Below are 15,624 nucleotides of genomic sequence, written 5' to 3' on the forward strand. Positions count from 1 at the left end.
CATGATGTACACAGCAACAAAATGCTGTTTAGCATGTACCAGAAATGCAAATAGTAGCAATTGTGCAAATTGATTGAAGTGCAGATAAAAATGTAAGTATAAGTACAGCATGTAATATATACAGTATATATATACAGTGAGGAAAATAAGTATTTAAACACCCTGCTATTTTGCAAGTTCTCCCACTTAGAAATCATGGAGGGGTCTAAAATTGTCATCGTAGGTGCATGTCCACTGTGAAAGACAAAAAAAAATCCAGAAATCACCATGTATGATTTTTTTAACTATTTATTTGTATGATACAGCTGCAAATAAGTATTTGAACACCTGTCTATCAGCTAGAATTCTGACCCTCAAAGACCTGTTAGTCTGCCTTTAAAATGTCCACCTCCACTACATTTATTATCCTAAATTAGATGCACCTGTTTGAAGTCGTTAGCTGCATAAAGACACCTGTCCACCCCATACAATCAGTAAGAATCCAACTACTAACATGGCCAAGACCAAAGAGCTGTCCAAAGACACTAGAGACAAAATTGTACACCTCCACAAGGCTGGAAAGGGCTACGGGGAAATTGCCAAGCAGCTTGGTGAAAAAAGGTCCACTGTTGGAGCAATCATTAGAAAATGGAAGAAGCTAAACATGACTGTCAATCTCCCTCGGACTGGGGCTCCATGCAAGATCTTACCTCGTGGGGTCTCAATGATCCTAAGGAAGGTGAGAAATCAGCCCAGAACTACACGGGAGGAGCTGGTCAATGACCTGAAAAGAGCTGGGACCACCGTTTCCAAAGTTACTGTTGGTAATACACTAAGATGCCATGGTTTGAAATCATGCATGGCACGGAAGGTTCCCCTGCTTAAACCAGCACATGTCCAGGCACGTCTTAAGTTTGCCAAAGACCATTTGGATGATCCAGAGGAGTCATGGGAGAAAGTCATGTGGTCAGATGAGACCAAAATTCCACTAAACGTGTTTGGAAGAAGAAGAATGATGAGTACCATCCCAAGAACACCATCCCTACTGTGAAGCATGGGGGTGGTAGCATCATGCTTTGGGGGTGTTTTTCTGCACATGGGACAGGGCGACTGCACTGTCTTAAGGAGAGGATGACCGGGGCCATGTTTTGCGAGATTTTGGGGAACAACCTCCTTCCCTCAGTTAAAGCATTGAAGATGGGTCGAGGCTGGGTCTTCCAACATGACAATGACCCAAAGCACACAGCCAGAATAACCAAGGAATGGCTCTGTAAGAAGCATATCAAGGTTCTGGCGTGGCCTAGCCAGTCTCCAGACCTAAACCCAATAGAGAATCTTTGGAGGGAGCTCAAACTCTGTGTTTCTCAGTGACAGGCAAGAAACCGGACTGATTTGAAGAAGATCTGTGTGGAGGAGTGGGCCAAAATCCCTCCTGCAGTGTGTGCAAACCTGGTGAAAAAGTACAGGAAATATTTGACCTCTGTAATTGCAAACAAAGGCTACTGTACCAAATATAACCATTGACTTTCTCAGGTGTTCAAATAACTTTTTGCAGCTGTATCATACAAATAAATAGTTAAAAAATCATACATTGTGATTTCTGGATATTTTTTTTTTAGATTATGTCTCTCACAGTGGACATGCACCTACGATGACAATTTCAGACCCCTCCATGATTTCTAAGTGGGAGAACTTGCAAAATAGCAGGGTGTTCAAATACTTATTTTCCTCACATTTTAAGGTTCCTGCAACACTCGATCTGAACTACATGCTCTATTAATTGTACGGTATAAAATAAAACAGAAAGTATAATCTTTTATTTTATACCGTACAATTAATAGAGCATGTAGTTCAGATCGAGTGTTGCAGGAACCTTAAAATGTGAGCGACACTCAGAGACAATTACTTGTGAAAAATATGGCATTTAATGAATGAGACAAACACAACATAAAACTAACTACACAAACAAATAAAAGAAGTAAAGAAAACAAAAATGAAAATAAAAATAAACAAAAAGTTAAAAATAGGAAAAGGAGGAAGAGAAAGGAAAAGAAGAAATGAGAGAAAGAAAGGAAAGGAATGGCAAGCTTAAGCTTCAAAATTAATCACACCCTAACTGAGAAATCATCACAGAAATTTGAATTCACATTGAAATATAATAAAGGGGCTCACACTTAAATACGCATCTAAATTGGTTGGTAAAACAGTTACTTGCATTGGCTTGTTGCACAAGAGTCCGGATGCAACAAAGAGATCTTCGAAGAGTTAGTTAGGATGGAGTCAGATGTTCTTCCAGGTTCTCTTGAAGATTAGAGCAGTTGTTGTTTTTGAAAGTGAAGCTTGCTGGAAGATTTTGAAGGAAGTGAGAGTTGTTTCCAAGCTGTTCCGAACGTCAGACCCTCTTGGCTTCTGGGCCAGCCCCAGGTACTCGGGCGAGTGAGTTGACTTAACCTGGCTGTTCGCAAAATAAGGAACAGATAATTTTGGTGATCATTTTGATATTAGACATGGAAAGCAAGGACAGCATTAAAACAGCGGTACATTACATACCAGTTAACATTTAACATACTATTAACATACCAGTATTTAAGGTATACCTTTGTTAATACAATGTTATATTCAGGTATATAAGATGCAACCTTGTTAGGAAAATAAAGAGAAGATAATTTTATGTCAACTTTGACATCAAGCATTAAGAGAAAAGACAGCATTAAAACAGATGTACACTGTACCGGGACCAGTATTCAAGGTATAACTTATGTAATACAACATTATATTCTGGTGTATACAATGCACCCTTGTTAGGAAAGTAAGAATAAAGAGAAGATTATTTTAAATCAACTTTGAAATCAAAAGGAAGAGACAATATTAAAACAGAGGTATATTACTAAACCTTTAAGAGTGTAACTATTATTGAGGTAGGTTAAACACTTGCTTTATTTAAAGGAGAAGATACAAACAAGATGTCTGTTTGTGTCATGTAAAGTGGGACCTTCTATCTATTATTTAATTAATCCCTTTTGGTGTGTGTGTGTCTGTATATGTGTGTGTGTCACAAACAGACATACTGGGGCCGAGTTTCGAGAGTGAATTGTTTTATGGTTTGAGGGTCCCTGTGGAGTCAACCAGAGAGGCCAGGGGGTGCAAGTGTGTGTGTGTGTGTGTGTGTGTGTGTGTGTGTGTGTGTGTGTGTGTACTGTGTACTGTGTACTGTGTACTGTGTAAGGTATAGAGACTGGCTTGTGTTATCAGTTAAATGCTACTTATCAGCAGGAGAGGTCAGGGTTTGTCCTGCTTCTTTTGGGGTGGGGGTGTAACACTGTGGTATACAAACTCTCAATTTTATATATATATATATATATATATATATATATATATATATATATATATATATATATATATATATATACATATACATATATATATATATATACACACAGTGGGTACGGAAAGTATTCAGACCCCCTTAAATTTTCACTCTTTGTTATATTGCAGCCATTTGTTAAAATCATTTAAGTTAATTTCTTTTCCTCAATAATGTACACATAGCACATGCATACACATGCATGTCAGAGCAAATAAGATTCATGAAGTCAAAGGAACTGCACAAAGAGCTCAGAGACAGAATTGTGGCAAGATCTGGACAAGGTTACAAAAACATTTCGCTGCAAGACACTTGTGTCAAGCTATGATTCACGTTTAAAAGCTGTTATAACTGTAAAAGCATGTTGTACTAAGTACTAAGATTGAATGTCACTTGGGGGTTGAATAATTATGTCAATGAAGAATTCACAAAAGAAACATTTACTACTGTATTACAAAACTAATTGATGTCATTTTAGTTGCATATGGTTCTTTAAGAAGTCCTTGTAGGATTTCATTCTGAATACAATTACAAATGTACACTAAATTCCCTAAAACCATTTACAGCATTGGGGTTGAATAATTTTGAACACAACTGTATATATATATATATATATATATATATATATATATATATATATATATATATATATATATATATATTATATATATATACATAAAGAGGAACCCGGTTATGTCGATGTCCTAGAGGGTCGCCAAAAAGCATTGACATTGTTAGATGAAGGCATGCCATAAAAATACATACAGAACATGTTAACTGTCAGGAATCCACCTGCCACGCCCCTTGGCGTGGCAGGTGCCGCCGCTTTCTCTGAAGCTCCCGGCTTCAATCGCGCACATATGGTGCTCGTTTATCACTTATCACCAGCTCCTATTTAAGCTTCCACACTTTCACCGTCCGTTATAGTTGGTATATGTTGGTTCACGGCGGTCGTCGTATCCCGGTACGTGTCTTCCCACCGGCACTCTCTCAACGGCTGCGCTTTTCTTCCCAATGCGCATCACGGATTCCCCCGATCCTGCCGTTGTTAATTCTATGCTTTTGCTGCTCATCCCACGTTCCGCGCCGTGCTCCTACCAAGCGCGGCTTTCGCCTTCCATTCATCGCATAACATTTAACAACAAAAGGCATATGTGCACTAACTAAAAGCAGAGATTCACCAGTATACAATCCAACACCTGTAGCATCTGTAAGGCTTGATTTTTCCGCCACTTTCGCAAAGTTCTTCTGCGGCTGCACGGTGCCGATCGTGATAACTGACGTTAAATGGCAAATTTTTTCCCCCTTGTGCTCAAGATATTAGGGTTCGGCGACATAAAAAAGACTTAAACCATAAAAATCTACATAACCGATAAAAAAATGCTTAGACATAGTGAGAATTTGGCGGTTCCACTTCAAAAACGTCGACTTAATAGGTTTGTCGAGTTAACCGAGGTGGAGATAAGTGGGTTCCACTGTACATATTATATATATACACTGGCGATCAAAATTAGAGAACAATTAATAAACAATTGAACAATTCTGAAATAATGTCATCTTCACTGCTCAACAGTTGAAGGAGTTTTTTTTCCTGTCTATACGATGCTGCCAGAACACCTTTTCCACAAATTAACTAAGGCATTAAAAAAAAAACATTATTTTGCAGAAAACACACTGATCAAAATTAGAGAACAACAATGACTGTAGCATGGAAAAAAGTTACAACAAAATTTTCTGAAGGTTACAACAGCACTAGTCTCTCACACTGCTCTGGTGTGATTTTTGTCCACTCTTCTTCCAGTCTCCTCCACAGTTCGGTGACTGTAGTGGGTTTCTTGGCCATAACTTTGTCACCAAGGATTTTCCAGAGGTTCTCTATTGGGTTGAGATCAGGACTCTGGGCAGGCCATGTCATTATTTCAATGTTTTCAGTTTCAAGGAACTGCTTTACTTGTTTTGCTGTGTGACATGGAGCGTTGTCCTGCATGAACACTGCGGGCTGATTGGGTGATGAACGCATGGAAGGAACCATATGTTGTTGAAGAAGGTTCTGATAAACATTTGCATTCACTCTGGCATGTAGCTGTATAAGAGGCCCAACTCCTGCTGCAGAAAACATGCCCCAAACCATGACACTTCCTCCTCCACTTTTCACTGACTTCTTTACACACTTTGGGTTCAGTCTTTCTCCAGTTTGTCGCCGAACATAATGTTTCCCATCGGACCCAAATAAATTCAACTTGCTTTCATCACTGAAGTGAACTTTGGACCAGTTCTCCTCTGTCCACACAACATGCTTAGTCTAGCCTTTTGATTCTTTCTGCTAATGAGAGGTTTGGTCACTGCAGAGTGGGCTTTCAGTCCAAATAAATTAAACGTCGAGACACTGTATGACGAGACAGATCCTTAACCTGTTCAGTGCTGAACTGGTGAGCAATTCCAGCTGCAGTGTGGAAACGATTGCCTGTTGAGATCCTCCGCAGTATCCTGTCCTCTCTTGTATTTGTCTTCCATAGACAACCAGCCTCCTTGGTGGACTTGAATGAGTTTGTGATGTTGTAAAGATTCAATATTCTTGAAATCACAGATTTGGAACGACCAACTTGTCTTGCTATGGCTGATAGGGTCATCCCTTTGGCCTTCATCTGGACAACCTGCTGCCGGAGGCTTTCAGTCATTTAGAACGGCCCACCATCTTGCAGAGTCAGTGAAACTTGAAGTTAGGCTGCCAGTTAAATAGGGGTTGACAGATAATCAAGGAAATTAGCACCAGGTGCCAGATTAACACCAATAACTGGGAGGTATCTGAAAGTGTTCTCTAATTTTGATCAGTGTGTTTTCTGCAAAATAATGTTTTTTTTTTTTAATGCCTTAGTTAATTTGTGGAAAAGGTGTTCTGGTAGCATGGTATAGACAAGACAAAAACTCCTTCAACTGTTGAGGAGTGAAGATGACATTATTTTATCGGTTATCTCGAGCACAAGGGGGGGAAAATTAGAAATTTTAACGTCAGTTATGTCGATCAGCACTGTGCAGACGCAGAAGATCTCGCGAAAGTGGCGGAAAAATCAAGTCTTACAGATACTACAGGTGTTTGTATTGTATACTGGTGAATCTCTGCTGTTAGTAAGTGCACATATGCATTTTTTTGTTAAATGTTAAGCGATGAACGGGAGCGCGGCGCTCCGGCTTCAACTCCTTACCGAGCGCGCGCGCGTCGCTCCTTACCGAGAGAGCCGTGCTCCTTACCGAGCGCGCGCGCGAGCAGGAGCTTCAGAGAAAGCGGCCGAGAAAGCACCTGCCACGCCCCCTTCGGCCGTTCACGTTTGAGACTTTTCTGTCCCTGGTTTCGGGTTCGGTTTTGGATCTTCCGGGGGTTTTTTCGGCTTCGTGCCGTGCAGCCGGTCGCGGTATTTTTGAATTTTCCTATTTTTCCATTCACAAACTCTCTCTCTCTCTCTCTCTCTCTCTTGCTCGGCTTATCCCCCCCTCGGCATCGGGGACGTAAGTTTTTTCGGACACTTTGCTTTGTGTGTTTGTGCGGATTACTTCAGCCTGATGGTCATAAGTTTTCAGAAACTTAGTTACTGTTTTTTTTTTCTTTTTTTTCCACATGTGGACTAAATGTGAGACGGCACTGTGCAGCCGCTGTTTTTTTTTTTTTTGAGCGATCTGTGTGTTTATAATGTTGGAGAATATAATAAAGGTTTGTATGGAGAATGGACGGTGGTTTTTATTGTATACTGGTAAATCTCTGCTGTTAGTAGGTGCACTTATGCCTTTTGTTGTTAACAAACGTATGTACATTTTTATAGCATGCCTTCATCAAACAAATCGCGGCAACGCTGTTGTGTAAAAAACCCTCCAAAAACACGTGCATGCACATTCTCATTTTTTAACGCACATCATGTACATAAAGAAATTTCAAGCACGTTAATATACTGCCGCCATTTTGATTTTCGTTTATCTCGATCATTGGTTACCTCGATGCTTTTTGGCGACCCCCTAGGACATCGACATAACCGGGTTCCACTGTATATATACATTGTATGTAAAACTGTACAGAAGTTATATACAGTGTTTATACAGCGATCTAATGAGTTCAGTAGGGTGATGTGGATTGAAAAGGCTGTTGGTTCTGTTGTGTATGTTCTGTATCTCCTTCTTGATGTAAGGTAGTTAAACAGTGTGACTGGGATGTGAGGAGTCCTTGATGATTATGTGAGCTCTGCGCAGACATCTGCTGTGGTGAAGGTGTTTAAAGGCAGGCAGTTGCATACCAGTGATGTGTTGAGTGGTTTTGACCACCATTTGCAGGGCTTTTCAATCACACACAGTGGAGCCTCCATACCATAGAGTGATGGAGTTGGTCAGGATGCTCTCGATAATGCAGGGGTAAAATCTCAGAATCCCAGGGGTCAGATGAGCTTTCTTAAGACTCCTCGAAAAGTACAGGTGTTGGTGTGCCTTCCTAACCAGAGCTGAAGTTCAATTGATGTAGACTGTGAAGTGTCTCCTGCTGTTAGTTTTCCAAAAGTCCACAATGAGTTTTTTAGTCTTCATGGCGTTGAGGGTCAGGTTGTTGGTGGCACACCACGCTGTCACGCTGTAAGGTAATTTGTAATCGTTCCTGATAATGAGGCAAAAGACAAAAGCTATTGTGAAACTACCCACATATTGTTTTTCTGTGGAACTCTAAGAAGCTCTTAAGAAATCTTTCACTTCTGCTTTTTTTCAAATTTTGACCCAAATGGTGAGGAACTGTTAGCATGAACTCAGCAATAAATTAAATGTCTAAGACTTGTAAAAAAGAGCAGTTGTTATGCAACATACATAAAATATGTGAAAGTTTGAATGTACAATAATATTCATGATATATAAAACAATAAACATTAAACAATTCAATTCAACACATCCTGCTTGTACATTTATGAATTCCTGAACCTATGCTGTCATTAAAAAAACACCAGAGACTGCAAAACTTGTCACACGTGGGATTTGTCTATGCGGGTGGTGCAGTGGTGGTGCAGTGGGTGATGTAGCAGGTGGTGCATTTGCAGCTTTCAAGTCTGTGTAAGGGCCAGAATTTAAGTTATTTTGCGAGACAGTCCATGCTTTATGTAAATGTTGCTGCTTTCTATGCCTAATTTATGACAGGAGATGCATCTGAGGGCCTGGAATGTAGGACTACATCGTGACCTAGACACATTTTTTTTTACAGACCCGACACTCGATAAATCCTGTAAACATGGGTGGCTTACATTTCAACCATGTAGTCTATAATTTAAGGCAACCGTTAAAACATTTATTCAATAAACTAATATGATCGGGTAGCTGATTTAAAGAAATCACTGAATTTCGATGCCAAAACTGATAAACTTTTAATTCCAAGATGTTATCATCTGGCACATTATATTAAACTAAACTACTTAATTGTATTAAGTATATTAGTTTGGATTAGTCACATTTCATTAGCTTCAACCTTATAGTGGGTTGGGGATTACAGGATATTATAGGAAAGTAAACAGTTTATAATATGTTATAATGTGTTTAAAATGCGTTTAATATGTTTAACTAGACAGTGTCATAGATAATACTGATAGGTGACCTGTGTAAAGTAAACTTAGCCAGTGAATTCTACCAGTCCCTGATAACAGCCACATACTGTAAGTCCCCAGCACCTGCTCTTTTACCATTATGTGACTTCTGGCATGTAAGTACCAGTCCTTGATGTGTGTTTATTTTATATACTTCTAATGATATACCTATCCAGCTCTCATAGCAGCTGCTGGTTATACAAGTTCTGTTTGCTCCAGCCAATGTTCCTCACTAATCACTAATTTTCCAACAACCAGTCTGATCTTGTTTGTTTCCTTATCACCGAGCACCACTGTTTGTCCAAGCACACATGCACACTTTTAATGTGTGCAATTAATTTAAACTCTTTTAATGGCTAAATTTCAAGTAAAAGTAATAAAAGCTACAGTAATGTAACCCCTTCCGTTTTTTGTTTAAAAAAAAAAATGAGTTTATGAATATGTGAATTGATTGGACTTTTTAATACATAAGCATGTTTCTTATTCTGGTTCATATTTCCTTATTCATAGTATTTCAGCTTCCTTATGAATTAGTTTAGAATTCTTTAATTTTTAAGAACTCTAGATTAATTTAACATTAATCTAAATCTGCATTAATTCCAAAGCATTCTGTTGTGTTTGTAACTAACTATAGCATACATGCTCTGCATAGCAAGAACAAACTCATCTGACACTGATAGTTTAAGTTTGTTTGAGTTTGTTCTCATCTTGCTACCATTTAATTTTTTCGATTTAGTTTTTAGTTTTCAGATCTCGAAGAGCGTGACAGATAGTAGTGTGTTAGAAGACTGAATAGATACATGGGAGCTAAACCATTTAGGGCTTTGTTAGTAAGTAGCAATAGTTTGTAGTTGATTTAAAAACCTTGAAATCCACTTTATGTAAAGTTTGGACATTGGACTTTCTTGAGTGCTCTACTCTCGATTTTTTCTATTGTGCTTTAATAAAATCATTTCATTCTGTAGAATGAGAGATTTAATAAATAGTTTTTCACTTTTGATCACTTTTTTTTTAAGATTAGAATTTATTATTTTTTTTTTAAACCAAAAGGGTTTGGTTTTTATGTATGAAATAATCTGAAAAAAGTCATTTTAATCTGCTTTTATTTTCATAAGGATATGTATGTCATAATGGTTTTTGGTTAGTATCTGTTACAGGTACAGTCAAGATAAAACTTGAAATAAAACTACATACACTTCATTCTAGTTTGGTAATAAATGTAAAACGTTAAAATACAAATTAAAAAAACATTGTAAACGGAATAATGTCAACAGTTTTCGCAACAGTATTCCCATTTGTCATCAGTAGTATAGCACCACAGGTATTTATAGCCATGGTAACCACATGGATGATCAGGTTTGCAGATTTTCCCATTCACAGCAGAGAAACAGTCATCAGAAATGCAACAAGGTTTTTCGTCATTGTCATAATCAGTGTAGCAATACGGCTTGCTTTTACCATATTTGGCACATGCATGGTTGTTGCGGCAGTATTTCCCATCTTAAGCCTTACTTTGCCACAGAGGAGGGCTGCAGTAGTCCCAAGACCCAGAGTCTTTCCAACACCAGTAGTAGTCATAACCGTATGTGGCGCAGGGATAATTATCTTTGCACATCTCGCCCTTATATGTGATGAGTGAGTATTGGGGTGAGCACTGTATCAGTCTCGGACCTGAGTAACACAAGTAGCTCTTTTGTTCTTTCCTATACAGGCATGGAGAAGAGCAGCATGATTTGGTGTCACTTTTTGTGGTGCATTTACAACCAAAACTAGTGTCTGAGACCTCCTGGCAAAGTGAGCCATCAGCTGCAGTCTGCCATCCGGCAACAGATTTCTCTGGGACAAGCTGGCAATCAACAGATTCAGACCGCTCAGACACATCTCTTTTTCTGAGTTCACTCTTTTCAGCATTAAACATTCTCTTTTTAGCAGTAGTTATAAGACAAGCACTTTCCATATTCTTCAGTTCTTCTGCCATAGTGGAATAACTGTATAAACTTTTACTTCTAATTATTGTGCTCATCCCAGTCACCTCATATTGAGGGCTGTCAATGTTACTGTCACTCATTCTTTTGACTGCAATAAATGTATTTAGCACATAAGAGGTCATCTTGATTCTTTGTTTCTCTGGCAGTTTAGATAAAAACAACGTTACAGCTTTCTCAGAGTTAACATTATCGGCATAACAATCGTCAGCAAAATTTTAAATTGACCTTTGACTTAATGATGAATAGAGTTCACTCAACTTAATATTTAAGTTTGAAACTCTCATTGGGATTATGCTGGTTTCTGGCTGTTTTTTTCCTATATAACCAAAGGAAAAAGACTTCTCATCATCAAAATTGTGTTTATAACAGACAGCTGTCCAGATGTGAGAGGGCACCGTAACCCTCTGAGAATCCTCAGAGTTTTCCCTTTCTGGTATTCTTAAATTTGGATTGGGTACAGTACCTGTGATAAGGTAGACAACTGCGCTATATCGATCCATCACAAGCTGATCCATTAATATTTTCCGCAGACTACTCTCACTATTTTTCCATTGGATACGGTTAAAGCACGCATCCATAGGTGCCGCATTGGTCAGTGTAAATGTTGCCTGACGATCGCATTGAAAACTATTAGGATTCAGGTGTCCACGATCATATCCTGTTTCACTGTAGTCATTGCTAATGGCTTGCTTTCTCTTTATAATATTTTTGTTAAAGTCACTCTCCAGGGCCATGCAGGGTTGATTGATATCAGAAATCTACAGAAGAAATATTATGTTAGAACTTATTTCATTTTTATATAATGTTCTATCTTTGGTTTAATAAATGCACTAAATAAATGTGCTCAAACTGTAAACTGTAAGGTGACCGAAAAGAGGCATCTTAATACTTAATACTTACATTGCATTATATTATGAGGAGCATAAAAAGCTAATTAAAATTTTTTAACAAAATAATATTAGTAGGCGATTTTGTTAGGCAGCAAAACACATTACCTGTGGCTCTATGTGCCATGAAGGGGTTGATCCTTTTTGAGCTGAGCATCCTTCGTCAAGCTTATATGCACTGTACAAGGGAATTTTGTGATGAACCAAGTAAAGTGTAGCATACAAGGGATCTTCAAATTCTAACATCTGGCAGATTTTCTTGGCATTCTGATTCATCCCACTTGGTTCTGTACCTTTGTAAAAATATTGACTACACTCACTAAAGTTATCAACCACTTTTGCCTCACTTGTAAGTGCTCGTAGCACAATAGACGTAAGCAAACAAAGAAGAAACATGTTCTGCAGTTGGGTCTTGTTTTACAAAGCAGGGGTACCAGCAGCATGTCTGCTTTAAATACATAAAATATCATGATTTTCTTTTGTGGGTGTGACTACAAATGGAAAAATGAGGAACATAATGTGGACCAATTAATTGTCAGTTCTAATGAAGTCCAGAAAACTGTGTTTTCTTTCTTGCTTATGTTTGGCTTTCACTTACTAGGGTAAGGGGTGGATTTAGCATGAATTCAGCAATAAATAAAATATCTAAGAGTTGTAAAAGTGAGCAGTTGTTATGCAACATACATAACAAAATATGTGAAAGTCTGAATGTACAATACTATGCATGATATATAAAAAATAAACATCAAACAATACAATTCAATACATCCTTCTTTTACATTTCTTAATCACTGAACATATGCTATCATTAACAAAAAAAAACCCCACCAGAGACTGCATAGCTAGTCACACGTGGGGTTTGTCTATGCGTGTGGTGCAGTGGTGGTGCAGCGGGTGGAGCAGCAGGTAGTTTGGCTGCACCATCACTGCACCACACGCATAGACAAACCCCACGTGTGGTGCAGTGGTGGTGCAGCGGGTGGTGCAGCAGGTGGTGCGGCTGCAGCTGTTGAGTGTGTGTAATGGCCAGAATGTGAGTTATTTTGAGAGACAGTCCCTGCTTTATGTAAATGTTACTTCTTTCTATGCTTAATTTATAACTGGAGATCTGAGAGCCTGCACATCACTTTGCACACGACATCACTTTGCACGTGACCTAGTCACATTTTATTTTACACATGCAAAGACTTGATCAGACATGTGTGGCTTCATCGAAACATCTATAAATATAACTCTATTAAGATTTTAGCATTTTATTATTCTTACTTTTTATTTTGTTTTAGTCCTGAACCTCTTTCTTCTCTCACTCTCTTTCTCTCTTGAACCTCTTTCACTCTTTTACAAACACATACTGTACACACAAAAACACAATCTCACACACAAGCACACACCCTCTTTGTTTTTCGTGTTCAGCATGTGCTGTGGGTGAGCATCTGAATCAGACTCCTCTAATCAAAATACTGGCAACGTATTTAACTAAAAGAGCAGAGACTGTGAAGAGCAGGACCTTATGGCTTACAATGCGCATAATTACACATCTAATCATCTGCATTAGAGGAAGACGCACTCATGTTTTCTGTTGCCATTGCACATGTAACCAGGGGTTATATTTCAGGGAAGATCTCAGGAATTGAAGAAGATGTGGAATTCCTGTAGTTTAATTTGATGCATGGCATGAGAGGTATCATATTACAGAGCAGGGTTACCAGTAGCATGTCTGCTTTAAATACATAAAATATTATGATGTATTTTGTGGGTGTGACTACAAACGGAGAAATGAGGAACAAATCAATTGTTGGTTGTAATAAGGTCCAGAAAAACTTTGTGCATGTGATGAGGTGCATGTACAGAACATGCAAAAGACAAAAGCTTTTGTAAAACTATTCACATAGTGTTTTTGTGGAACTCTAAGAAGCACTTAAGAAATCTTCTTAGAAGTGTTTTTCAGAAGTTCTACTTTTGCTACTTTTCAATGTTTGACCCAGATTGTGAGGAATTGTATTTTCTTTCTTGCTTATGTTTGGTTTTCACTTTAGGGTTAGGGTTAGAATTAAAATCTGCATGCATGAAGCATGAATTCAGCAATAAATGACGTATCTAAGAGTTGATGTTATACAACATACATGAGAAAATATGTGAATGTCTGAATGTACAATACTATTCATGATATATAAAACAATAAACATTAAACAATCAACAAGTCTACACATCCTGCTTGTACATTCAATAATCCCTGAGCATATGCTATCAAGTGTGTGTGATGTAATGTAATTTATTTTGAGAGACAGTCCCTGCTTTATGTAAATGTTGCTGCTTTCTATGCCTAATTTATGACATTAGATGCATCTGTGAGCCTGAATTGTATGCCGATATTGCTTTGCACATGACCTAGACACATTTTATTTTACTCATGCAAAGACTTGATCAATCCTAAAGACATGGGTGGCTTACATTTTAAACATGTAGCCCATAATTTAAGGCAACCATTAATACATTTATTCAATAAAGTAATATGATCGTGTAGCTGATTTAAAGACTTTTCTATTTTCTATTTGCCAAAACTGCTAAACTTTTAATACCAAGATGTTATCATCTGGCACATCATATTTAGCTAAACTACTCAATTGTATTAAGTATATTAGTTTGCATTAGTCACTTTACATTCACTTCTACTGTATAGTTCTTAGGTTTTTTATATACTCTACTTAATGACACACCTATCTAGCTCTAATGACATATGCTGGGTATTGTCAGGGGTCCTGCTGCTACGCCTACCTCCAAGGCTCTCTCTCAGCCTCTCCTGGCGCTGATTGCTGACACCTGTTCCACATTACCTGGCCCTTTTATAAGTTCTTGTTCTGACCTCACTCACTGTGGGATCTACTTTGTCATGTCTAGTGATCATCTGGATTCAAGACTGCCAGCATGCCCTGCTGGTTCATGCTCCTTGTTCCCAGAAAGCACATATTTACCTTTCAGTCTGCTTCGAAAAATTGTCCCATCACACTGGCGGGCCAGACTTTCCCTCACAATCTTCAACCTCATATCTTATCTTTAATCTTATTTTTAGCTTATTTTTGCTTATCATCCAATTCATTTTAGTTTTGCTGTTGTTTACTATTTAGCTGCATAATAACATTGCAGTTTGTTTTGTATCTCTTTCTAAGCTTTGTGCATTGTGTTTATATATTCTTTCCTTTTTAACTACAGTAATGAATGCTCCTATATCACACATGTCTTGTCCAATGCTTTTGTCCAATATTTATGTGAAATTTATCATGTTTCTGGCTAAAGGATATTAGTCGGTCCAGTGTTTGTGAGCATGATAATAGGCACTATGACATTTTGTGCTTCTATGTTCTCAATATAAACACAAAGTTAACATTTTGTTTTCATTCCTTCCTCGATGTTCAACCTAAGCTATGATCTATTGTCTAAACATATAGTTACTCTTCTTCAATTTATTAAAATTGTTATATTTCGATTGTTGTTTCTCATGCTCCTGATTTATCAGAATGTCAGATAATTGCAGCATCCTGACAAGTGTGCCACACACCTAAAGTACCACACTTTCCAACAAAGTGGGTCACATAAAGGTTACTTCCTATACTGCAAACACTGAGCTTGCCCACTACATCATATTGTAAACAATATGCAATTACATATGCACTCTCAACCAGAAAATAAGTTAATATGTTTTGGTTCACAATTCTTCACCTTACAACACTTTTTAATCATGTAAAAAAAAGTCTAATAGTAAAGAGTGGACTTATGTCATATTAATGTCATTAGCCCACTGGTATTTCTCA

The 15,624-nt window shown here is 38.0% G+C and overlaps 1 pseudogene; it reads right to left on the minus strand.

The window, feature by feature from the left end:
- Positions 1-10,206: 10,206 nt before the first annotated feature.
- Positions 10,207-12,211, minus strand: LOC124382903 (annotated as a pseudogene).
- Positions 12,212-15,624: the final 3,413 nt, after the last annotated feature.

This window comes from Silurus meridionalis, chromosome 3 (genome assembly GCF_014805685.1).
Source record: "Silurus meridionalis isolate SWU-2019-XX chromosome 3, ASM1480568v1, whole genome shotgun sequence".
In the NCBI taxonomy this organism is placed as follows: Eukaryota; Metazoa; Chordata; class Actinopteri; order Siluriformes; family Siluridae; genus Silurus; species Silurus meridionalis.